This window comes from Dromaius novaehollandiae, chromosome W (assembly GCF_036370855.1).
Source record: "Dromaius novaehollandiae isolate bDroNov1 chromosome W, bDroNov1.hap1, whole genome shotgun sequence".
NCBI lineage: Eukaryota > Metazoa > Chordata > Aves > Casuariiformes > Dromaiidae > Dromaius > Dromaius novaehollandiae.
Window position 1 is genome coordinate 28367771 of NC_088130.1, and position 25215 is coordinate 28392985.

General features: G+C 39.9%; 1 protein-coding gene across 1 annotated transcript in view; it reads right to left on the reverse strand.

Annotated features, from left to right (window-relative positions):
- The window catches only part of LOC112985811 (small conductance calcium-activated potassium channel protein 2), a 300767-nt gene that overhangs the window by 210327 nt on the left and 65225 nt on the right, over positions 1-25215 (reverse strand). Inside the window, exon 6 of the mRNA XM_064500467.1 lies at positions 13774-13873. The gene's annotated coding sequence lies outside the window, so the exon portion shown is untranslated. The remainder of the gene's footprint in view (positions 1-13773; positions 13874-25215) is intronic.

Consider the following 25215-nt stretch of genomic DNA (forward strand, 5'->3'; position numbering starts at 1 on the left):
GCTCATTTACTATAATAAAAAATGAACTTTCAATGAAATTTAATGAGATTTCAAGATATGTCAGGTATCAGCACACTCTTCTATTTTGAGATAGCAGTGTTTTTAAAGTCATTCTCTCTCAGGCAAGCTGAGCTCTAACTGAATGACAAGCCACTGATGTAACCATTACTCTTCCTAGATACCACAATGATTGGGCTTCCCTCACTTTCCTTTATGTATCCTGTGTTGACTGAAAAATAAAGCAAAACAATCTTCTCAGTTCTAAGTTTGTTGCATGGGGCTTTTTGGTTATGTTTGCCTGGTGCAAATCTAGTCTGGCTACATAGAGATAACAATTATTTTAAAAAAAATTTCTGATATCTTCAACATATATCTACTTGAGCTGAAAACACTTTTTGAGAGGCTGAAAAAGAAATTTATGGTTCATTGGCCTCTACAGACACTTTGCAATTGTGACAGGGCATGAACCTCACCTATTCCTTTATTCCTCCAAAGAACAGTGGAATTCACAATAAAAATTAAAACTGGATGTATTGCCATACACACATTTATCCCAGTTTTTGTCACAAAAGATTCTTTCAAAGTTTGTCTGTGAAATTCCCAGGCTTCTTACTACAGAAATAGGCACAAGAAGTCCAGCTTCACTCAAGTATTCACTGTTCTGGATGTCCTCACAGCTGCAGGAAGAGAGGGGAAGGTATCCCACCAGGTTCACCCTGTTCACCTACAAAGGAGCAGCGCAAAGCCAAGAAGCGGCGTATCCCGAGATTACTCACACTCCACTGCTGTTGGCTTTAACAACTCTTTGCATTGCAGAAGCAGAGCCTCTAACGGGTGTTTGGCTAGTTGCCCTCAAACCACACAGAAACTCCAGAACCAGGCAAAGGCATTTCTCTGCCCTCCTGTCTGGATACAGTGAGATAGTACGAAGCATACCAGGCTGACTTAACTGATGATTTCCTTAAAAACTATCATTTTAGGTCCACATCCAAACGCACAAACACCTTCTGCTAAAGAAAGTACAAGGTGCATAAATTAGTACCCATCTGAGATCTGAAGCTACTCTGCATTTAACAGTCACATCAGCCACTTCCATAGTGTGCCTGTGGGGAGGAAGAATAACAGAAGTCACTGTGGGGCCTCAGCAAATCCAAGTATCCCACTCACTCCCAGTGGTTGTCTAGGCCTACTTTCAGGCAATTTCAGAGCCTCAAGTCTCTCCATTAACATCAGTGCAGGAGTTTCTACATTGTTTTCAGGAGCTCCCACCTCATCCATTTGATTTTTCATCACTAGAAATTATTAATGAAATAGCAGCACATACAGCTCAAAGCAAAGAGGAAGGCAAACATACTGAAAAGCAAATACACCAGGAGGGCAGGCTATAAGTCTTCAGCATTAAATTGAATTCCACTTTGATGTTTCTAGATGCATGAGAAAGGCTACTAAAAGAGATTGTTTTCTCAGAAGTGGCTAAAGAACTGAAAGAACTTCCCATTACCGGTCATACATACAACTCGTTTCTAAGTAGATTACTCCAGATCGCTAACATCAGCTCAGTGATTCATCAATGGAGAAACCATTATTTGACTTCCGTGTGAATGACAAACTACAACCCAGCAAAGTGCGGAATAAATCAATTCCTGATGTCCAACTGACTTTCTTTGGCCAAGTGGAAATTTCTACTTTCTGTTCCATGAAGAGTGTAATTCCCCCACAGAAACACGCGTACGTCACTGCCCTTCCTACCTGGCTGTTACCCACATTTGTGGTGTTGCAGGCAGCTGCGTCCATTAGGGAAGAAACTCATAAAGACTCCTTGGTGCAGCCGTGTCTGGGACCAGAGACACAGCAGGGCAGGGTCTTCTTGCTCTCGTCTCCAAGCACCTTTGGGCCATCCCTTCACAGGACAGTGCTCCCAATGCTAGCTCAGGTCATTTGGGGCACTGAAAAGGTACGTGCAGGTACCTGTCGCTACTGCTGAAAAACACCAGATCTGAAAATCCAGAATTTCCAGTATTGTCTATAGCAGGCTCAGAGCTAAAAGCAAAATCCTCCCTGCACTCCGCGCATTTGACACAATGCATCTAACCTAAAGCAAATTACTTCCAAATGGGGATATTTTCTCTTCCCCTCAGATGGATGACAAACTGCTCCTACATCTTTCTTGTAACAAGAGGCAGTGTGTAAATAGAAATGCATTTTCTTACTCTCTTTCTCACTCTCTCTCACCCACAACCACATCTTCCTACAAAAGTTAGGTCTCGACTGCAAGCTCATTTCTACTTCTTGAAATTTTATAGCAAATGAATTTTCATGAGATTTTTCACCAAAGAAATCTATTGTCTTGAAAAGTCATGAAGTATGATTCTAGCATCACACAGTCCTACATAGCAAAATATTTTTCGCATATGCATACAGATCAATACCTGGCTGAATTACAGATTTATAATTAATAAATTTAAAGCAATATTAGCAACAATATCCACATGCCTTGTTTTTCATATTCTGAGAAACAGTGCAAAGATTGAATAACTGGGGTAAGCTCTTAACTCAGAAAAATTAACACAGAAAACAGTGTGTCCTATTAATTTAATGAGAAACAGAAAACTACATTTTCTGTCTTCCATTTTCCAGATCTTGCATAATTATTTAGCGTTAGAATAAGCAGCATATATCCACAAGCCCTAAGCACTTTGCCAGTTGTTCGAATTTGACAGATACCTTATACAATAAATGAAACAGTTGCTGATTGATACCAATTATTGATGCAGATATTGATTATTATTATTGATTAAGTATGCTGCAGAAAGGCTCCACTATTTTTCTCTAGAAGAGATGTTCAGAATTAACATAAAGATATTGCTGTAACATGATCAGTGTGAAATACATCGGTTTCAGACGAAGTCTTTACTCTAATTCCTAGCAAGGTCTTTATAAATGCAAATTAAATAGCATATATTATATATTTTGGGTCTTCTTTTCAGATACCTACTACTAGTTGCAATACTTTAAGACACGTATTAATTGTTTTTGTTTATCTGATTTTTGTAATGGTTATTACTTTTGCACAGACATAAAGAATAATATTGCCTTTATGATATTATCAAGATATACTTACAAATATTCCACTGGATTCTTACACTGACAAGGAAAGCAGCTTTCCTCATATAATTGAGGTTGAATGACAGAAAACACTTTAGTAGTCTTAAGCTAAAAAAAAAAAAAAAAAAAAAAAAAAAGACTCAATTCTTCCTTACCACAGGTAAGGCAAGGAAAACGAATTTTTAAGGATTTAAACAAGTCAGGCTTTGCAAAAAGAGGTCTTATCTATGTTAGACTAAGCTGATAGAACTGAAAAAAAAATGACAAGCCCCTCTGTGGATCATGTTTGTCTATTAATATTTCCCTGGCCTTTATTTTCTATTTGCACTGATTGTGTACTGACTTCTGGAAGCTTTGCTGTTTTTAAAATGAACTGTTTACAATTCATCTTAAGGAAAACAGACTTGTGAAGAAGCTCTATTGCAGATTATCAATATGAAGAGGGAAGGGAAGAAACTAAAAGGAATACTTTTCTGTAACACATTCAACTGCACAGTCTGAAAATGTATCAGGAATTCAGAATTGAATCAATATGTCCAAATTGCCCAACCACCACATTAATTCAGCCCGTAATTAAATCAAGTTTGAGACGGTCAGACTGCTTCTGCCAAAATTTTAAATCTTCCTCTGTTCCTCTCTGCATTGCCTATCCTGGGAAAAGAGGTACCAAACACTGATCACTGCTGAGGGCAGGGAAAAGCTAAGTTTTTCTTCTAAATCATACTTGAGATGGCCTTAAAAGTAACGCATGAGGCTCATAGGATACGGGGGACCACTTTGCAGCCAAAGCTAAGGCCATTTTGTATTACATTGCTGATAAAACTGTCCTCCAAAGTTATGCAGCCAACCTAACAAGTCTTTTACCCTTTCAGCCCCCTTGCGTACTCTGTTCTCTAGAACAAAACTTAAGAATCAGACCTATTGCATGAATTTGGACTCAAAGCTTTCAAATAGACACAAACAGACTTTGCCACATGGAAGAAAAGCTTTGACTATATACAAGGATGCAGTACTGTCCTGTTGAGTATATAGAAAAAAATTAATTAAAGAGAGTAGTTAATTATGCTGTGACTTTGCAAGACTTCACAGGCACCATCTGTTCTGCACTGGCTTTAGGATCATTACTGGGAATAAAACTCAGGGCTTGCTGTTCCCAAATACTGCTGCCTACAGTTTGGATTAAACTAAAATCTCCATTAGTGCCTCCCCTGTGCCTGTGTCTGAGCAGGGGAGCTGAGCAGAAGGGCCAGGTCCCCCCTGCTGTCTGCAGAACTGAATGGGACCCAGCAGACGAGCCAAGCAAGGCAAGGAGCCTTGACAAAAAGAGGACTACGCCTGCTGTCACCACAGTGCCTCATTCCTCGGCAGTCTCTCTCCAGGCAATAACCACAGCATCCCTTACACACACTGTTTTATACACTCCATACTCTTGTATTCCCCGGCCTTAGATTTTAGGAACAAATGAACACAGACACACGGCTACCACTTTCCCCCAGTGGAGAATTAAGGTACTATCACAGGGTCTGCCCCAGAGAAAGCTGGCAGTCATCTTTATTGCTTCTTAAGTATAGCACAGATGGGGAACAGGGCAAAAACATTTTGCACACTTACCAGCCAGGAGTATAGGAGAAACACCACAGGAGCTTGTTTAAACTCTCGTTTTCTTGTTCAAGGTCACTAATTCTTTCTACAATTACTGAACAAATATGAAAGATTAGCACCTTCTTTCTTCCCTTCCCCTCACCCCCAAATACCAGCTCCCTCCCTCACCAGGAAGGTCCACCACCAACCTTCTACCTGTAAGAGCAGTCCATATTCCTGGGCAGGACATCACCTAGAGCAGCAGTCTTCAACCCTCTTTCTTCTCTCTGCTCACAATAGCGTAAGCGAAGGCCAATTTCCCATTATCTAGCAACTCCTACCCAAAGATCTCAAATGTCAATCCACTAGGTCTCTCGAATTCCTCCTTCGATGGAGTATTCTGCTAACGTGGATGCTAAAGCAGACTGAAAAAATGTGGTGGGATTTTTAAAAACTTCTAAGTGACTAGGCAGAAAAGGCCCATGGAAATCCCTAAGTCACACAGGAAATCTTTTGTAGGAATCATCAGTCTTCCTTCCCACCTAATGCATTACCCACTCTATCTTTCCTTCGTTTCCCAAGAATTAACACTGGTCTTGTGTACTTAACAAAAAGTTAGAAGACATGTGAAATACATGCCAATCAATGAACCAAAAAGGAAGAACAGAAGAAGACATTTGATCCACTTCTTATTTCTACCTTTTAAGGTCCGAATCATGCTCACTTGCTTTTGATTCTCTCTGGACTGTGCTCCCACACGGACTAGGTATTCGTGCGTAGTGAATGATAAGCAGTGCACTGGCAATGCACAGGAAAAGACTGGAGGAACGCCACTGTGGCTATAACTATATCCAGCTTTGTAAAAATCTTTGTTGTTAATAGACATAAGGATGAAAATTCCAAACTACTTGACATGAAAGCAAACTGGGCTTCAAATACATTCATTCAAAAAATATATTCAAGCAATGCAATACTTGTCTGCATGAGCAATTCCCAGCCTCAGGGTCCCTAGTCCATGTACCATTTTGATTTTCCAATGGACTATTTTACAGTGTATTACTGTAACACATTACAACACACTCTCTTCATTCTTATTAGTATATAGTTGGCCACTCTCTGTTAATGAGGGAACTCTTTATTAATTTCTACAGAGAAATATCAACCTTCTTAATCTTTGATACTTATCTTATTAACCTTTGGTGGACAAAATGTAAGAAATTACTAATTTCTCTGTATATTAAAGCAATGAAATTTTGCTTCCATTTTAACACCATATACAATGATCAAAAGAATTCAATCACAAAAATCTTGATTTTATGAGTGCTAATTATAGCTATTTCTTAAGAGTTCACAATAATCAGTTTGAAGCTGAAGATATGGCAGTTTGAAAAAAAGCATGGACCACAATTTAACAACAAAATGTATATTCTTTTTTTTTTTTAAATCTCTGAGAAAGAGCTGGGTCTAAACTACATCCTGGTGATAAGTATTTTTTGGAGCGGGGAACTGAAAAAAATGGAAGCTCAAGCCTGAACCCTTGCAGACTTCACAAATAGCTTCTTTCTTGGCCACTTTTGGGGACAGAAACACGCTTAAATGAATGTCTGTTTACATGCACACATGTGCAATGAGGGAAGCTGGTGTTTGAAAAGCAGAACCATCACTGATTCTGCAGACCAGTGCTGCCTCCATTTTGCAGCTGCCACAGCCACTGAATTAGGGTGTACATAAATATCAGGAAAGCTGAGTTACTACAACTTTTCCTTGTTTATACACTTAATATTTTTATTTTCACTTTTTAATCCAGTAGCATACACCTCTGTCACTACAGTACTTCTTTCTGATGACTGAATAATTTATAATGTAAAAATTCAATCGAGATTAATAACCAAAGAGGGCTTTGATCATGTGTAGCCAGCCGCTTCAAATAAACATTTTGCCCAGAGGTTCTGCTGATTGTGTATACTGGAACTGTATTCAAAACCTGGGGGAAAATATCAAAAAGATGAGCTGCACTGGGGAGTGATCTGCTTGCTGAGCACAGCAATGTGCAGTTGGCAGACACAGAGTCCCTCAGAAGATGTCACGGCTGTCAATAAGAATCAGAGCAGAGGCTTCAGGAGCACAAAGGAAGTAATTCAGCCACTAAATGAGGAAAGACCGCTTTTTAACATTACAACCGCTGCCTAACTGGTAGTCTTCTGCAGGTTTCTGTTTTAAAGCGGTGAAAATGCTCACTCCTCATAATCATTTTCATCATATTCAAAAGCTATATCCAAAACTCCAGGTAGACAAAAAGCAAATCTCCTTTATTCTTAGGACTATTCAGTTTACATGGATTATAGGATATGGTCCAAATAGAGCTAAAATCACACGAAGTAGCCTGCAGTTCTATTTGTTCTTCCAATACTAAAAAACACTCACCTTAAAAATATTAGTACCTGACCATCTGAGAATCAGTTTGACTTTAGCATGTATAACTGCTGAAATGTTACAGCTCAGTCCTGCTTTCCCTGAATACTAATGGATCTCTCAACTGTACAAGGTAGACAAGGTACGCAGCAAATGCAAGCGATTGCTCCAAACCTTTAATTTGTTTATTACTCCTCAAATCTACTTTGTTATTTCTTTAATGTTTTACTTGTTTCACAACAAAAATCATGATGCACAAAATTAAGTAGAAAAATATTTTTATTTATTGTATTGGACATTCTCAAAGGCACAGGAGATTAGAAGCTGCTTTCGTTCAAAGTAGCTCTTCATTTAATTTTACTAAACCAGATTATTTCTCTAAGATCAGCAATACCAATGAATAAACTCCCTTCCTGACCAGTGGTATAGAAACATAGACTCACCCTTGGAAAATACGGATACTCTGACACTTCCTCTAGCATTAGACCACAAATTTGGGATATGTCTCTTGGTTTTTGTCAGTGAACATTTTCAAGACTAAATTATCTCATCATGAGACAACAGTAACAGGTCCTCAGTTACTGAAACTGCACAAAGTCATATCCTAACTTCGGATAGGGCAAATTTTCCAGCTGTGACCAGAACTCCAGCTGCAGCAGAAGTCACAACAAGCACTGTGAAGTCGTGGGGAGTGGATACTGAACAAATGTATGTGGAAAAAGCTTACATATTCTCCAGAAAACAGGAACTGTCTACCAGGAAACAGGCTGAAGCAGAGCTGCTCAGTGCATCCATAACTACTTGCATCATCTGAGGGAGCCCAAAGCTCCCCTAGGTGTAGGGATTACAGTCCACTGTGATCCTAGTGCTGCAGGTTTTGGCTGCCATGAAGAGGTAAAGTCTGTCCTACAGGCTTTTCCTCACCAATCTTTCCATCTAAGCTGGAGATGGGAAACCTATGGCTAATTAGTTACTCATTCAACTGCGACTCTGTGCTGCTATTATATCACATGGCTAAGGGCAAGACTTTGCTGGTAGCAAAGTCTGAATTCCCAAAGCTGCTAAAGCTGATATAGCAAAGATACCTCGAAATCTAACTGCAGGCCTCGCCTAATCCAGCCTCATGCTGAAGCTGTGGGACCTCTGAGAAGATACTGTCATCACCCATCCTAATATCCCTGGAGCTTCCCCTTGCTTTCACAGGTATATAGTTAATGTTTTAAGACTCTCAGCCATACAGAGATTTGGGTACATGATTTGTAAATCAGGAATGCCGATCACCTTAATTTAACTCCTTTTACTTGAGTTTATCAGAGGGCAGAGAAGCTAAGCATGCAAACAAGAAAGTATACATGCTATAGAAATGGGGCCACAATACATAAAGAACAAACAATAAAAATAAGCAATAAAAATTGAAGAGTAAGATTTCGATTTGGATTAGTGGAATATTGTGAGCAATGCTGGACATGTTCAAGTGTACTGCTGCTCATTTGTTTTACACACACACACACACACACACACACACACACACACACACACAAAACTGCCTCAATTCTGCTGTCTTCTCTTAGATACAGAGCTGAATTTTGCTGCCTACATAAGAACATGTTTAACAGGTAACATAACAAGCTTTTAGAGCTAGACAGATATAAAATGATAGAAAAATGTATTTCATAGTGAAGAATACCGCATGGCTCCTCTCTACATACTGATTCCTCCCTTACACTGAGCTACCAAAATGATAAACTACACCATGTGTCCTTCCATCTATCTATTGTCAATCTTCTACAAGTATTGGTAGCTGTGATTCATGCCAGATACCAAATGAAAAGGTTTTCACTTTGACAACTGGGTAAATAATTGTTAGCAGACAGAATGGGAACGAAAGATGACAAAGGATCACTGCAGTAGCGCAGACAGTAGGAACAATGAGCTATTCACAACCTCCAATGCTAGAATGACAGGAGGCATCTGATTTCACCACAAAAGACCAAACATGCTCTTCTGTAATAAAATTCCTCTTTCACAAAGCCTTTTCTGCTTTATATATCCTACAGGCTGCTTGCATTAGTCACAATAAAAGGCATACTTTGGAAGGAAAATGCCACAAGTCAGTCTCTTTGTCACACAGTTCCACAAATAAGTCATCTTCTGAAAAGCAGATTCTATTATTTTCCTCTCCTTCAGCACTGAGAAGAATACACTTAAATGAACTGGCAAGCACATGGCATCTCTATAATCTGGTAAACAAGCAATCTACAGCCATTTTTCTTTCTTTCTTTCTTCCTTGCTTCCTTCTCTCTCCCCTCCACCCTACGTCTTCATTAGTATGCAAAGCAAGTCCAAGGAGGGAATTTCTTCTTCGCTTGTTCACTAGCTAGAGGGTTATTCCTTTGCTGTGCTATTTATAGATTTGCTTTCAACTGCAGTGGGGAACTCACCATTTGCTGTTCAGCATTTTATGCTCAGCTAGCCTCCTGGGGATACAGCATTTTCATAAATTCCATGAATGGCACCGAGGTTGCCTCTAACATTCCATCTGCCTTTCTACTTAGCAAACAAAATCCTTTCCTATTGCCATTTTCGAAGTTAAAACAATAAATTCACTAATTTCATAATAGAAGTACAAAGGAAGCAAACTAGCTTGCTTCTGTGGAAGGGGTTTTTTTTTTAAATACAGTTTTTTATAACACTACCTATTACAGCCTTGCAGGACTACTACTACTCTGAAACACAGCAGGTACAAGTTAAGGAATGAGATATTAAATTTATTCATGAAAAGAGATGACTCATTTGACATGATATCATCGCCCTTTGAATAGGGGCATAGCATCACCATACAGAAAAAGATATGTAGATCCATTTGTGTTATAAATGATAAGATCATTTCTAGGATGCAGCTGCTCATTTGAAGCTGCTGCAGTAAATGGCAGGCCCAGTGTGCTGCTAACAGTGAAAAAGTTCAGTTCTCATTTGCCTCTCTTTCCTCCTCATCCATGTATTACTCCAAAAGCACAAAGGGCCCTGAACTAAACAGCCAGAGGCCAAGGGTGATTTCCCTCAGAGGAGCCACAGTTCAGGCTGCCATAATAGGGTGCAGAAAATCCAGCATAGGAGGTAAGTGCGAGCTACTAAAACCATCGGGGGGAATGCCTCCATAGTGTCCTTGTAAAAATGGGGATCTGGGACTGCAGAATAGCCCACTGGCCAGTCTGTGGAAACCACCCCCATGCAGAGCTCCCGATTCCACCTTGCGTCAGCTCCTGTGGCAGCAGTTTTCTCTTTGCTGTTTCTGCTCCTCCACAGGTTTTTCTGCCCACCACACACTGCATCACAGAAGCGCACAGTAAATGAGGCTGGCTACTAAGTGCTGGGTAGTTGCATTCATAGGGGTAGCAGAAAAGAGACTCCACTGGTCCTAAGTGTGACAAATAAAATGCAAAATCATACCTCTGAATGGCAGGCTGAGGCACCCTACAAATTGTCTCACCTCTTGTGGGATGCATATTATTCTGTCTTTTCTCCAGCCATTGGCATTAGACCTGTAGCCTGCTCTTGTGGATGACAGCAGCAGTTTGCAGGGTGCGAATGTAAGCCTGTGGGGCAGGCACAGCCCACAGGGGTCAAGGCAAGTTGGAATCAAGAAAGTGAGAGAAATCCCCTGCTGACAATAAAACTTCCCACAGGGGCCAGAGGAAGCAGTAGAGGGAATTCTCTCACCTCCACACTATCTTCACCTGTTAGTGAGGGAGCAAGTTCAGCTCTTCATTTTGATACGTAGAGCATCACTGACCAAAGATACTTTCCTCTGTTGAAATTCCATGTACTTTGGCACGTAACAGCCCCCACAAGCTACAGTTTGGACTCTCCCAAGCTGCAAGTTGTACACGATGTATCTCCACATGTTGGCCAGCACCAAAACACCTGAGCTGTGCTCTAACACCTTGCAGAGAGAAGTTTACATCACAGTAGTGAGCACTTTGAGGATTAATTAATAGTCCCTTTGCTGACTGCAGTCCCTGAAGAATCCAAAGCCTTGATCCCTGGGAAGGTCAAGAGCAAATAATCATGGAAACCATTTCTAAATATGCATCAGACAAGAAAGTGATTGGGAGTAATCAGTATGGATTTATGAAGAGAAAATTAAGCCTGAGCAACCTCATAGCCTTCTATGATAGAAGGCTAGCTTGGTGAATAAAGGACAAGCCATGGACATTATTTATCTTGACTTTAGTAAGGCTTTTGACACTGTCTCCCATAACAACCTTGTTGACAAACTGATGAAGTACGGCCTAGATAAGCGGACTCTGAGGTGGAATGAATACTAGCAGAATTGTTGGGTTCAAAGTGTTGCGATCAATAGCACAAAGTCCAGTTGGAGGCCAGTCGCTAGTGGTATTCCCCGGGGGTCACTACTGGTACCAAGACTGTTTAACATCTTCATTAATGACCCTGCTGATGGGACAATACACACCCTCAGCAAATTTGCAGATGATCCAAAAGAGGGAGCGGTTGACAGCTGTGCTGCTGTTAAGAGGGATCTCAACAGGCTGGAGAAATTAGCAAACAGGAACCTCCTTAATTTCACCAGACGGAAATGCCAAGTCCTGCAGCGGGGAAGGCACAATCCCACGCACCAGTACAGGCTGGGGAACGAGCAGCCGGAGAGCAGCTTGGCAGGGAAGGGCCCGGGAGTCCTAGCGGACACCAGGTTAAACGTGAGCTGGCAACGCACCCTTGTGGCAAAGAAGGTTGCGGGCATTTTGGGCTGCATTAGGAAGAGCGCCGCCAGAAAGTCTCGGGTTATTCCCCTCTACTCAGCCCTGGTGAGACACATCTGGAGTACTGTGTCCAGTTCTGGGCTTCCCAGTACAAGAAGGACATGGACATACTGGAGCAAGTCCAGCAAAGGGCCACTAAGATGATTAAGGGACTAGAGCATCTGCCATATGAGGAGAGGCTGAAAGAGCTGGCACTGTTCTGTTTCACAAAGAGAAGGCTCTGGTGAGAGGGTGTAAGGAAGACAGAGCTAGACTCTTCTCAGTGGTATCCAGTGAAAGGACAAGAGACAATGGGCACAAACTGAAATACTAAAAATTGCATTTAAACATTTTTTCACAGTGAGGGTGATCAAGCATTGGAACAAGTTGCCCAGAGAGGCTGTGAAGCCTGCATCGTTAGAGATATTCAAAACCCAACTGGACAATGACCTTGTACAACCTGCTCTAGTTGACCCTGCTTGGTGTAGGGGCAGTGGAGTAGATCATCTCCAGAGGTCCCAGCCAACCTCGATGATTCTGTGAATACAGGTGCAGGACAACTTTTACTTCTGCTGTTCCTCCCTCAAAAGCAGGGCTGAGCCCTCTTTGTAAAGTAATATAGGGATAATCAGAGGACTTCAGATTCCAGAAAGACAAATCATGCCTTTCAGCGTGGAAGCATGAACAACTTACATTTAAAAGAAAAATAAAGATGCTTTAAGCTGCATGCCAGTAAAACATGTAGTCTTCTACTGCACGATGAAAAACACCCAGGGCATACTAGCACCACATTTCTGTTTCCTGGCAGAGTTGAAGCAAGAACTACATAGTAATGACCCAGCCCTTCTATTTGTCTTTCTACTTGTCACTGATTAACCTATGGAAAAAAAGGTAGGAATACTTACAACATGACCGATTTGGTCTACCATAATGATAAACAGCAATATTCAAAAAGACATCTCTCTTCCAGATCATTTTTATCTAAAAGGAACACAGATGCACCCATGCTTGCACACTTCTGAATGATAGAATCTGGCCTAATTTATATTCTGTATTTCCTTTCCAACCTAAGAAGCCCAGATTTTGGTCCACTGTATCAAGAATTGAACTGTTTCCACTGATTACAGTGGGAGCAGGAATAGGTCCCTCTAAATCCATTCACTTCATTTTTTGACCACAATGTACTACACACAAGCACTGGAGGACAGAATGAAGCACTCACTACATAAAAAACAAAACAAGGCTCATATTTAGAAATAATACTTCCAAAAATCCTGTGAGATTTGTATAAGATCTAAAAATGATTACCACTAAAAGTGATTACCACTACTTATTTTTCACTTTCTAAACCAAAAGGACAGGAATAATTGTCATAAAACTATTCCAGCCATGAAGCAGCTAATACTTCCCAAGGAAGGAACAATAATGAAGTCACAAGTGGTGCCATGGTCTACTATGAAGAGTCATTACCATGTAATCCAGTGTCTTCTGTGAACTCTTTTCAGGCAAAAGAAACCTAACTATTCTTTTTAACTGCCAGTACTCAGTGGAAGATTTAGCCTTTTTATTTGATATCACATCATTGTAGTTTACCTGGAGAAGGGGCAGACCAAGTCATTAGCTGGGTATATCAGAACAACTACAGAACACATCTAAGTATAGAGAACACAAATGATACAGAGGACAAAACCAACAGTTGATGAAGTCATCACATCCCAGCACTGTGTTATGATTAATTCATGATTTTTCATAAGCTGAGGCTTTTATGTCCATAAACGTTCAATAAATGGCAGAGTAGTTTTCAATTTCACGTGCTCCATTTGTTTTAATTGAATTTGAAAGAGAAAGCCAAGGTGTAAGTGCTAATTTATGGGATTTAACTAGGAGCTCAAGCAGTAAAAACACATTCACTTACATGTTCACTAGTGTCATCCTTCTCCTTTTCGCTCTATGCTGAAGTTTCAATTTGGCTTTGCAAGCAGTCATGGCATGCTGGCAACCACTGTCCCTGTGACCTGAGAGGAAGCACAGTACTATGATTAGAGCACTAGCAAAAGACTTGAGACACCAAGTGCTTACCCTGATACATTTCCAGTATGTCCCTGGGCCTTTAGCTTTTCTGACAACATTGTCCATTATCTTGGCTTTGAACCCAATTCACAGTTTGTCTATAGTGCCCACTGCATGGACCATCTTCTATCCTCAACGTGAAACAGGCTTCTCTGACTGCCATCGCCAGATTATCTGATCTGTGTTGCTCAGACAAAGCCCGCAGGAGATAACTTGGAGCCCAGTGACAACTGTGTGAGCTTGTATCTCAGTCCATGGAAAAGTCAGCCTTAGCCCCAAGTGACCTGCTCTGGATCTGCAACTATGGTGCCTGAGGGTGTTCACTCCTGATCAAGGTGCTTGCTTTGTTACTAACAACAGGTGGACAGACCGAGGAAGGTCAGAGGGAAAGTCGGACTACCTGAAGGCTTTAGGTGGGCTCGCCACGTCTAGGCAAACACTGCTAGCACAAGGTATCCACGATAGAAACTGCGTCTCCTGAGCTCCTCTGGCAGGGCAGAGCAATGTGAGAAGAAGCAGAGGCAGATGTGGAAGGTAGGATGAGATGCTGTGTTCTGGTAGGGCAAGGGGTGAGTAGCACCAAGAAGATGGATGAAGAGTGAAAACACAAAGGAAATACTGCATGTCCTCCCTTGAGGGTTTCCATATTTAAAGGGAAATCATTTTAATGCATTGTTAGAAAAAGCCTTCAGGCTGGTGCTGACTCAGGAACAACAACTTACAGTCCAGCAGTGTTCCACATAATAGTATGAGGAAATGGGCTAACGTCTTCAGCAGGTACCGTGGCAACATATTCTCTTAATTTTCCCATTGAAAATATTCTCACTCCTAGCTCCATTTTAAAATGTGTTTGGATACATTCTCTTGCTATTGTCACTTGATTTAAATGTTTCTTTCCCTGTCTGCCCAGAGGAAAATACTAAAAAGGGGAACATAGGTGTTCTGTCCACAGACTATTAGAAAAGAAACTAAACATTATTTGTCTGGAAGCTTGGGATTTTAATAAGCCTACTCAGGTTGACGGCATTCCATATTGCTAATAAGCAACTAGGAAGTGGAAGCACATCACTTAATTTGTAAAAATATTTATATATTAATTAACATAGCTTGAGTCAACAAATACAAACCTACAATACTGTCTGCAGTACATTAGTCATGGTTAAGCACTGGAAAAGTTTGCCCAGAGAAGTACTGCAATGGTCTTCCTTGAGATTTTCAAAACTTGACCAAACAACGTCTTGCACAACCCAATACGGCTTTAAAGTTAGCTCTTCTCTGAACAGCAAATCAGACTAAATGACCACCTCTAACCTAAATTATTCTATGACTGCATTTCAATAATATGTAAACAATATTATATTTATGTGTAAGGCCAAGCTAAAAAACTGAAACCAAAAATAACAAGATTTTTTCCAGAAGAAATATCTTTTTTTGTAGCATAAAACTAGAAAGAAGAAATGAATCTATGTGAAGTATAGAAACAAAAATGTCAACTGTTTATCCTGCAAAATTAATGATGATTGATGAGCACTGAAAAACACACTGAGGAGCTTATATTGATTAATACAGAGTATCACCTACACAGCCATATAAATATGAGACAGCAGCATCTACAGAGATAATACAGCAAGATATACCAATAGTATTTCTTCTGTACTACTTCGCATAGTCCTAGCATGAAAATTTTAGCAAAACTAAGTAACTTGAAAAGTGAACTCATCCTCTCTCATTATCCTTGCCTACTTTATACAGCTGTGCAATTCCACTGGCAATCAAAAAAATGACTTCTGGTGTACACTTGAGTAAAAAGAATAGCTAGTCTAAAGCATCTCTTACAAAACTCTGTCACCCTACTCTCCCAGAACTCCGTGGTTTCCTCAGGAATCCCACTCCAGTCAATAGGCGTTTCAGGTGATCAAGAGCTGAAGAATAAGGCCTGACATTTGTTTCTTGTTCTTACCTAGTTTTGCCTCTGAAAATCAAAATGTTCAATGTGAGCTCACTGAATGACAAATGACAATCATTTTCCCAGCTGCTCCCATTCTTAATTGCCTAATGTAATTTAAAATTGTTATAATTAAATTATATAGAGTCACAACAAACAGCTAAAAGTCTGCAACAATTGCATCAAGGCAAAAATTGGTCCAAATAACAGTTTTCCTTATGTTTCCTTATGTCAAAATCAAAAACCAAAATTCCTTTGTCACATGGACTTCCAGAACAATGTTATCCTGCTGAAGTAGACATCAACCGAGAAATTGCATACCCCATCAGTACAGGAAAGCATATAAATGAGGATAGAAAGAAAGCAGTAACAAGAACATCCCCCTGCAGAGCGCTGGGAAGGAAGTTGTTCTGCCAGGCACTACTCGACCGTTTTCATGTTTCATCAGGCTGGCAAAGGCGGAGGGGCACACTCTCCTGATAGCCAAAGAACGGGCAAAATCCCAAGCTTTATGATTACTTTTTACTACATTTTGAGAGAAGTTTTAAACTGGTGACAGGATCTGCATATCCTCATATTAGAAAGTACTGCTAACTGAAATAATCCCTTGAGTAAAGGCACCACTAGAATCATATGTTTCAATTCCCTTCTCTTCCTGCGAAGCCCCTCTCTGCTCAGAGTCATTCTCCGTACTTCATCTACACAGGAAAGCCTTTTTTCAGATGGCTAGTGCTACACCGAACAAAGGGCAACTCACCTGCTTAGCGCATATAGGAAATGTGTAAATGTTCTATTACCAAAGCTGGAAGCAGGTAACTTTCAACTTGCTTCGTCCATCAGTACCGCAGTGCTTTTCTCCCACACACCCGTACCTCTGCTACTTGCACATGACACACACAGCTTTGAAATCCAGCCCACTCCTTGGCCTACGCCCACAGCGCGCCCATTTAGCTTGTACATACACTGCCATTGAAATTACTGAGCCTGTAAACCAAATGACATAGGGGAGGGAAGGCCTGGGTATAACCAAATGACACAGGGGAGGGAAGGCCTGGGTATACCTGGGTGCAGGGAACTCCACAGGGCTCCAAACACTTAAGAAAAAGGGCAGGAGAAGGAAAGATAAAACAAGGGGGCTAGGAGAACACTGTCTTTCTGCAGGATTTATTGAGCGAGTACCCACAGCATCTACTCTGCCCCAGTGAGCTTTTACAAACAATGCAGTGAATTTTTATAAAAGACTGGAAAAGTACCATAGTTTCATATTTAAGTTCATTTTTCAAGATTGTGCCAACAAACAAAGTTGGCTAAAAAAAGAGAAAGAAGATGAGCCAAGGACCTACAAACCAGTCAGCTTAGTTTGAATTTCCAAAAAATCCCCACAAGAAATTATCAAGCTATTTGGAACCATCTAGATGGTAAAGAGTTACTGTGCATGGATTCGTCAAGAACAAATCATGTTCAAACAGCCATAATTTTTTTCAAATAGTGGGCAGAGGAAAAACAGTATATCTTAACTTAATATCATATATATTGACTTTACTAAGGCTTTTGGTACTATTATAAATGACTTTCTCATAAATGAGCTTAGAAAACAAGGTCTAGAGAAAAGTACGATAGGAAAGATGCAAACTAATTGAAAAACTGTACTCAAAGACTGTATTCCTAATCATTCAAGCTGGAACCTGCTGGAGGACAAGACTGAAAGTCAAAATGACCTTCGACAACCAGGGAAATGGTCTTAAAAGACAGAGACATAACACAAAAGGATAAATGCAAAATTTTGAATGTAGGCAGGAATAATCAGTTACACAATTGCAGGAAACACAAGCTCAGCTCTGCAGAAACAAAACCCAAAAAGCTGAATAGGAGTCAGAAAGCATTCTGGGAGGTATAAGTGGTGGGAAATCTGCAGGACACCGGAAGCAGTCCTTGTGCCCCACTCGGAACTGGCAAGGCCTCTGGTGGTAGGCTATGTGCTCTTAGGGAGAAGCCAGAAAGCAGCGAGAGTGATATAAATCTAGAAAATATGGCCCTTGAGAAAGATCCAATGAATTGGGCTTGCTTAGTTGGACAGAAATAGATTGAGGACATGCTGTTAACTGACAATTAGTTGCCCAATTATCAGTGTAATTATGATAATTAGTTTACAATAACTAAAGAATTATTGAATGTTTCTGCAAGTGCAGAATATTCTCAAGCACAAAGAGGCTTAGAAGGCACCTGCGGTTTTCTTTTGGAGCCGGGTGGCAATAGGAGTAACACGAGATAAATTGCTTCAAACATTACAGAAATGTGAATTGTTATCTATGCAATTTTGGGGTGTCCAAAATTGGAACGATGGCAGTAAAAATCTGCAGATGTGGGTACATTATATATTTAACTCTGCTAATGAGTTTCAGAGTTAAAACAAAAATATGTGGGCTGTGGGTGCCAAGCGAGGAGGAGAGGTAGAGCTCTGTGATGGACTCTTTCCTCACTTTTTTATGGGCTGCGCTGCTAACAGCATATGTCCTAAAGCAACCTTAACACTGAACTGAATGCATTTTTTGTTACACTTCAAAGAAGATACAAATAAAATTTAAGTTCTCACAGAGGGAAAAATCTATAAACATCTCTTTTTTTAATGAAGGCTTATTTTAAAGAGTGCAACTCTAGCAAAAGAAAGTGTTTTCAGACTTACAGTTTAATAAGAGATGGTGCAATAGTGAAAAGAAAATTAACTTTGGTATAGAAAGCACATGCATCCTGATTTATACATAGCAGAGCAACACTAATAGTCTTATAAACTCAGTCTGGCTTATGTGTTCATTAATTTAATTTGTTCTTTCAATCTGCATTGTATGGAGAAAGGAAAAAAAAAAACTAAATAACCTCCTCTGTACAGAACAAATAATTTAAAAGTAAGTATATGAAGCTGGCAGATTTTCCGGTGACCACAAACCTATCTATAGAACAATAATTAAAGCCATATTTTCTTGAGGGTGTAATTTCTGCAGTCTTTCTTTGACATTAAGCTGAGCACCTACCAAGTAAATCGAAATCAAAAGACTTAGGGGAATGAGCCAAGCTCTGAGTGTATTCATCTTTCTGTTCATTTCCTCTCTACTTCTCCTCCTCAATTTCAGTACTACACCAAAAAGAGGTTGTAGCAGATTTTAATCACACAGATCATAACTAGAATATCCAATCTGAACTTTTTCATATCACTGTGGATTGCTTGGACTGGATCCCTGGTTTCTTACCAGTCCCTTCAGTACCAGTATAAATATTGGTGGCTTTCAAATGTTACGACAGCATTTGCATTTACCATGTTTCAGCATTTGCATTTACCATGTTTAGTGCTTTCTTATGCAGTGATCTCTAATCATATCACTGTCTTTACTTAATTAATTAAGGTACATACTTCCCCTGAGGTGGGGATTTATGGGAATCACTTCATATGAGCTTGGAAAAAAATCATTTCTCATTTGGAATATGACATCAATGAAATACGGCACATCTGCTCAGGAAGAAATTAAAAACAAGTATTTCAGCCCTTTGAAACTGAATAGCTATGGCAAAATGGGCAAGGATTTTGACCACAACACTCTAATTAACCCTGTTTTTGCATAATACACTGCTGGAACATTGTCAGAAATTCAGTACAAGGTCAACAGCAAAGTTCTCCTGACTTAAAGGGAGCCGGGATTTAAACCTGACTTTTACAACTGATCCAAAGAACTATTTTCTCCCTGTACATCCAACTTTTGTTTGTTTTTCAAGGCTTACTTCGTTTTCTTCATGAGCCAATGGAAAGAGCACAAAAACAGATCACCGAGAGTAACTGATTCTAAGGCAGTCCTTTCTTAAAGGTTTGCAGGGAATTAACTGTAACAAAAGATCATCCGAAATAAAAGAAAGGGTGGAAGTGACAAAAATGACTCAAAGCTCTCAAAAGCAATGAGCTACCTTTAAATATGATTAGGCATGTGAAGTTTTACAGAGACAAAACACAAATCATAGAAACACAAATCATTCTTGCATGTCCTGTGTTCATTATTTCAGTACTTGCCCCTCCCAAAAGAGATAAAAAGGTTGATGCTATGAAGTGGGTTAGTCTGCAGAATGCCTGCAGAGAAGTGCCTCATGAGAAAGCTTTAAAAAACAAAACAAAACAAAAAAAACCCCAAGCATACAACATTCAAAGAACTCTGATACTTCACAGAATGCATAACTCTAGAAGCCATGCAGAAAAGGCAAAAGTTCACTTGAATTCAAATTCTCACTTCCAATTCGTTTCCACTGGGCTGAGAAAGCCAGAGCAGATCCCTCCCAGGCACTTCAGTTCCCACTAGAGAAGAATAATACATTAGTTTCAGCTCCCTATTTTAAGCTAGTTATGCCTACGGCTGGTCAAACAGGACAGATCCCAAAACAACATGTGTTCCTCAAGAACATGTGAATGGCACCAAAATCACAGACTGCAGACTCCAAAGAAGTGCAGGACCAGAAACAGGTTGATTTGTTCAACTCTCCCTCAGTTTGTTCTTGGAAAAAAGCCAGCAGAAATCTAAGGAAACGGCCATCATTTGCCTTGAAAGATATCTTGAGAAGTCTCATTTTTCATATTCACAAAGCAAATCCTCTGGGTTTCGCAAAGCCACACTGCACAGAGTGGTACTTGGAAAACTCTGTGTGGAGGAAATTCTAATGCATCAAACCTTAAATTTGGAGATAGCTTACTCTTGGAAAGCATCATTAAACTACAGAAGTGTTTATTAATCTCTAGCATACAAGCCCATCAGACAGGCCTCCGAATGTGTCTCGTACCTGAGGACAACGGCAGGCTTTTGACCTGAGCCTCCTTCTGCAGTAACATCGTTTTGCCTAGGGATCACAGGTCTGGCAAACACCTGCCAGGCACCAGGAAACAAATCAGCAAGTCCCAACTGCCTGAATACCTTTGGCATTTCCACCTGTCCAGAAAAGCTCCCATTTATGCAGATTTTTCAGCCAAGAATCTCAAATGCTTTGTAGCTATCTATTAAGCCCGATGCCACTCTTCAAGCATACCAGGACACGCTACCCCTGAAGCTCCTCCAAATCCTGGCCAGAACTGAACTCATCCTTGGACAGCTCTGGAAGGACACAAGCATGCAAAGACAGCCATCTCGCCACTGCTGGATGCTGCGCTTCCCGTCTTCAGCAAAGATGCTGCCCATCATATGTAGAAAATAACTTTCTGAAGTCTTCTCTTGTAACTTTTACAATAACTTTTTACCTTGATAACTTTTCACAGTGGCTACTTATGTTCAGTGCTTTTCTCTAAGTTTAACACTAGGTCTACCAAGTTAGGCTACCTAAATTGAAGGCATCCATATGAATAAATTAAAAGTAATAAATTTTCTGTTACATAGGTAAAGAGCTCTTCCAATTTCCCAGACCCTTTGCTCCAGTCAGTAGGTGCACCTTCTCCCCTTCAAAATTTCATTACGTCAGAACTCTGACTCCTGCCCAATTCTTGTAGAAACAAGGGATAAGCTCTTCTGTATCTCAGTATTCAGCACTGGCAAGAAGTCATCAAACATGCTAATTACAACTTCAGAGAAGATTCAAGGATGATTTATTTGGTTAAGCTTTAAAAAAACCCCACATGAATAGAAGCAGAATATAAAACTGCAGTGACTAAATAATCAGAGATGACTGGTAGAGCATACAGTAGCTTTTTGTTCAAGTCAGTTGTTTCATGGCTGAAAAAGAACACAGATCCTGTCATTGATAGCTTTTGTCTTCAACAACACTCAGAACTGCTATTACCTTGTTGGTACTGCAGCTCAGTACTATCCTTATTAGCTTTGCAAGATGATGAACAGAGTAAACCTTCAAATGAAATACCTTCTCTAATCATTTAAAAGATGAATTGTGCAACCAGATCCTCACACAGTGCTCTAGTCACTGGCACTGTCAGGGCTGTTGCCCTACTCGTTATACTCTGTTAATGAACAGTCTTCATATTGTGCTTTGTAAGGCAGGCAAAAACACATCCCTGGCTCCACGGGTGCTACAGTTTGAGCCTTCATCCCAGAGAAACCCTCTTGTAATAAAGCCTGTCTTGACTGAGGGGCAATTTACCAACACAAGACTCAGACGGGAAAATATCAAGGAAAGTTTTCTACATGAAGAACTGTGAGTTTGAGGATCCAGAAAGTGCACACCTTTTAAATTTGCTGGCTATCCCCTTACGTAGCATTCACACTTCTTGTAGCAACAAACCTGTTATCACTACAGAAACAGAGAAAACACAAGAGCAACAACTAAGAAGTGATGCCAATACTCCTGCCATCCCCACAAAAAAAGTCCCAAAGAAGCTCTGATGCCTACTAGCCAACTTAACTTTCCTCAGCACAGAAGGTCTTTGAAAGGGTCTTCCCTTCAAACTACTACCAGGTGACCTTTCTGGACCCCTGTACAGCCAGAGTTCAAGGTATTGGTATCAAGATGTAGTATCATGTATATACACGCAAACACACACATATATGCACACGTCGTATACCTAACCACAGACCATGGCACAATACTCCTTCAAATAATCCTGTTTACTTGACAGTTACAAGAACAATGCAGGAAATAAATGCTTTTTCAAAGCTCCCAGACGTATCAAGGGACTTTTTACCCTTAACCACCATTATCATAATTATTATTCAATTACGGTAGCATATAAGGCATCTCAGCTAAGAATCGGATTACGTAGTTTCAGGTACATATTAAACAAGTAATAGCTAAAGCTTGCAGGCAACAGATTAGAGAGCAAGTGACTAATGAATGAAGTAAACACATAAGCTAATGGAACAGGGAGGATAAAAAACAAAGGAACGAAAGATTTTTAAAAAAAAATCAGAAGCCTTAGCCTACTTTTCACCTGGCCAGTATTACATGGGATGATATGCAGACATAAGAGAAAGGTAGTGTTTAAGGAGAGATTTTGAAGATAATTTTTTTACAAGATTCCTACGATTTTTTAAGCATTCCAGTTTCTTCAGTGAAGGTCAGACAAGCAAAAATGCAAGAACAGTCATTTCTAATAAAATATGAAAGGAAACAGGGGCTGAGTGGTAAATAGCATTAAGGGAGAACATTATTGTATCTGGTATGATGTGAAGGGCGGGGGGGACATACCAAGTAACCTTCGAAGGATTTTGAAAAAAATTTAGGAACAGATGAAAATATTAATCATCTATTCCACTATGGTGGATTACACTTCCCTGGCAACACTGTTCAGAAGATGTTAAGTGGGTATGCAAAACAAGCCTTGATCACTACTTATATTTCAATTTACAGCCACATTAAATAAGGTAACTTGTGACCTTCCCCTGGAATCCATTCAAACAAACCATTGGTCTGCACTGTTGGCACATGTAGATATTTTGGAAGCATCATTAAAGAAATGTCTTTCTAGGGTGATCAGGCACACATAGTACAAACAGAATTTGATCTGAGAGAGTAGGTTTTCTTTTTTAAAACCAATGGTATTCTGAAAAAGTGTAGGTCTCAAAATTGTGCTTGTGCGTTTAGGCTCAAGGAGATCAAGATGTCAAATCATATGTCAAAAAACTGCTGTGTAAATATCTGTAACACAAGAGAGCTTTTGCATTTACATAAAAGCCCAAGAATATATAGCAGCTCTACTTTCACCTCTCTTACATTACTGCAAGCAGAGCCAGATTTAAGGGTGTGTGAAGTAAATAGACATCTACCCTAGACAATAAAGCAAATTTGCAAATAGTAAGTGTCAAAAATTCCCCATAAATATTTATTTCTTGCTAAAACTGGCAAACTGACAGATTGCTCAATGAAATCTACTTGGTGCTTTACCACGGAGTTGGGAAGTCAATTGCAAAAAAACTAAAACAAAAAACCCTCCTGTTGGAGCAGAATGTCACAGATTTGATCTGAGTGTTAAAGTGATGTGAGTACTGGAAAAGTTTTCTGAAAGATACTTACATGTAAACTGGTCTACCAATACTGAACGTTATATACTAGCTTTACCAGCTCATGTGCAATGACGAGGAAGAAATCAGCTAGGAGAAAACATAAGTATTGCCTGGATCTTATGCTGGCGATCAACATACAGCTGAATTTCAGCTTCCGGAAAGTATTCCAAGAGAGAAGCTCACTGTCACAAGCAATACTGGAAACCACCTATTTTAAGGCAATGTTAGGTACTATTTGTGGAATGTAGATATTGATTTGTACAGTGCAAGTATCCTATCAGAAAGCTATTGTTAACAATTCCACTAATACAGGCAGAGAACAGAGAGAAAAGTTTGGCCAAAATACTAACATGTCGTTCAAATGTGTAATACTGAGAATTTGGAGTCAGCAGCTCAAAATCCTTTAATAATTCTTGTTCCAAAAGTAGAATAAAAAAAAATGCCAGGACTCATTTCTTTCTTTGAGTGAACATTCACAACATTTCCCCCTCACCATCCCACGCTCTTTATTCTTAATCAGGCATCTATCTCCACTTTTGAGAAAGCAGCGGCCTTGAATCCAGTTACCACCTTCTATTTCTTCCCCTCATCAGCTTTTGGAAGTAAAAGACAAGCATTAAAGGTAGAGTAGAAGAAAAGAGAATGTCCTATAATAATGCTTTTTAAAAAAAGGCTTAAAAATTTGCTAATTTCCTGCTAATAGGCAGGAAAAGCAAAAGGTAGGAAAGCTCTGACGAGTCAGCAGCAGAGAGGAGCAGGCGAGGGCACCCAGGGTCTCTTGGTGCTTCCATTAATAATCATTGCACGCTTGAGGAACCAAAAGTATTTTGAGTCCAACTGTGAATCCAAATACAAGAGCGTAATTTCACTGTTCTACTAACCAGAGGACCATCTGTCCTCCATGACTATGTGGATAGTCCTAAGAATGTTTACATCCAGTTTTCCTTCACTGGGAAGACTTCTGGCAGACTTCCAAGCAGTTTGAATATGAACTAAAAGAAGATAATTTAAATTAGCCACGTTTGGTTCACGTCCATCAGTAATTTAATGCCAGCACAATTCTACTTATGAGATTTTAAACAATCCAATTGCTAGGCATAGAAAACTCTCGAGCCAAAGCTGTGTCAGATAAAATCAGTACAAAGCAATTCTACACGAGTAAGTTCATGTGGCAGTTTACACTTTAATTTTGTTTGCAAAATGGTTCATTTTTCAAAGAATTTCACAGATAATGCATCTCATATTTGATTTCTGTGAGCTGGGAAAAAGTGTAACATTGTATTTAAGAGTATCTTATGTCTTTGGCCTTTTAAATAACAGCAATCAGAAGCAATTATAAGTAAAGCCTGCAAAATCACTTCCATATCAT